Source organism: Leptonychotes weddellii, chromosome 16 (genome assembly GCF_054177405.1).
Source record: "Leptonychotes weddellii isolate Sample4059 chromosome 16, ASM5417740v2, whole genome shotgun sequence".
Lineage (NCBI taxonomy): Eukaryota > Metazoa > Chordata > Mammalia > Carnivora > Phocidae > Leptonychotes > Leptonychotes weddellii.
Window position 1 is genome coordinate 9400835 of NC_138384.1, and position 1766 is coordinate 9402600.

Consider the following 1766-nt stretch of genomic DNA (forward strand, 5'->3'; position numbering starts at 1 on the left):
GACGAAGAAAGACTTTCCTTCTCCCCCAGCAACAGCCCAGCCAATGAGAGAGTGTTACAGTTCAGCCAATGAAAAGCCACCATACTTCAAACTCCCAGTTTACTCCAATGGCCTGTTTGTTTACAACAGCCTTCCCAACACCCCCGTTCCTCTATAAGCCAGCCGTCCTCTGTTTTGTGCCGTGGGGTTTGCCTCTGGTTTTGCCTAGTAGCTTAGCTTTTGCGTCTTGCCCTTCTCTGGTATTCCCAAATAAACTCTTTTTTTTTTTTTTTTTTTTGCCTTCAGGAGCATGTTCATTGTGTTTGAGATGATACATCAGGTGCTCTCTGAGCCACAAAGGGTAAAAAGAAATCCTCTCATTACAAACTGACAAAGGTAAAAGGTAAAACATTTTTCACAAGAGCGAACCACATACTCAGAAATAGATCTGGGTTTAATACAAATGAGATAATTCCTAGTCATCTACGGCTACTTTTATAACTTCATACAGATAATGAATTAGGCTAAAATGCACTATAATATTTGGTAGACTTCAGGACCAGTATCCTTAGTATATCACAAAATACATTTTGATATCCCAATGAAGCAAGACTTGCAAGTAGGCATTTTAAACATAACTAATCTACAGCGACAAAGTTCTACTCTTGATAGCATTTACCTTTTTGGGGAGTCTCCTAGTCTCCAAAGGATAAAAGCAGAGAGTACAATCAGTGTAACATACACACAGAAGTCCGTATTGTAAAGTCTATAAAGATTTGCAGCACAGTGGGAAGGGGCCTTCTGCTCCTTCATGTTGCATGCAAATTCTGTGAATTATGTGGCGTATCTTTTGGTCCACTGTCTGGCTATCCTGTCATGTTCTGCTCTGTTGGTCAAATACTGAATGGCTATGCTTCCAACCAGAGGATCTGCAGGGTTGCAATCTGTCAAAAGAGAACAAATCGACAGCAAAACCTTTGAAATAGTCAAAGCAGGACTCCAGTTGTCTTTAAGGATGTCCAGACAGATGACTCCCTGACTGTTGATGTTGCAGTGATAGATTCTGGTGCGGAAAGTAACCTTTGGTGGCTTAAATGGATGATTAGATGAAAAAGTGATATCCAGAAAAAACACATCACCTTCATATACAGAACCTGGTGGACCAAGTAGAGTCGTTCTCCATTCATAAATGTTATATCTCCTTTAGGCCCAGCACTGTAGTTAGGAGGAGGATCAAGAGTTATTTCAGCTAGCTCCTTCTGAATTCTTTTAGCACTAGTGGATAACTTAGCAGGGGTTTTGCTGGAGAGTTTGGTGTTTTTCTTCTGCTTGGTGGCAGAAGGTTTTCTTTCTTCCTGTTCTTCAGGCTCTGGAGCGGCTGGGTCTCGCTGGTCCGCATCTGAACTACCACCGCTGGTGTTGGGGCTCTCATCATCGGACCTTTGCCTATCAGTGGACATCTTGGTGAAGTTATTTCTTGGAAAACTCGGCCGCCCGCCCGGCCCGCTCGCGCGTGGCTACGGTGTGGTGGAGGGAGAGAGAAAAAAACCCTTCCTTAAGGAAATGGAGGCAGCTGGGGGGCGGGGGGGTGGGGGGCAAATAAACTCATTTTTTTGCTGGTAAAATAACTGGGGGTTTTATTTCTAAGTTTAGCAACAACAACACTTTTTTGTCTCACACCTAAACCAAAGATTAATATTTCTGCTTTCTGAGGGTCCGGGCACTCTCCATAATCTGAGGAAATCATGCTCTTTTCAGCTTCTTTTCACTTGGGGAGACTGGGTAGT

At 43.3% G+C, this 1766-nt stretch overlaps 1 pseudogene; it reads right to left on the reverse strand.

Moving 5' to 3' along the window:
• Positions 1-425: 425 nt before the first annotated feature.
• LOC102741113 (ubiquitin-conjugating enzyme E2 E3 pseudogene) lies at positions 426-1557 on the reverse strand (annotated as a pseudogene).
• Positions 1558-1766: the final 209 nt, after the last annotated feature.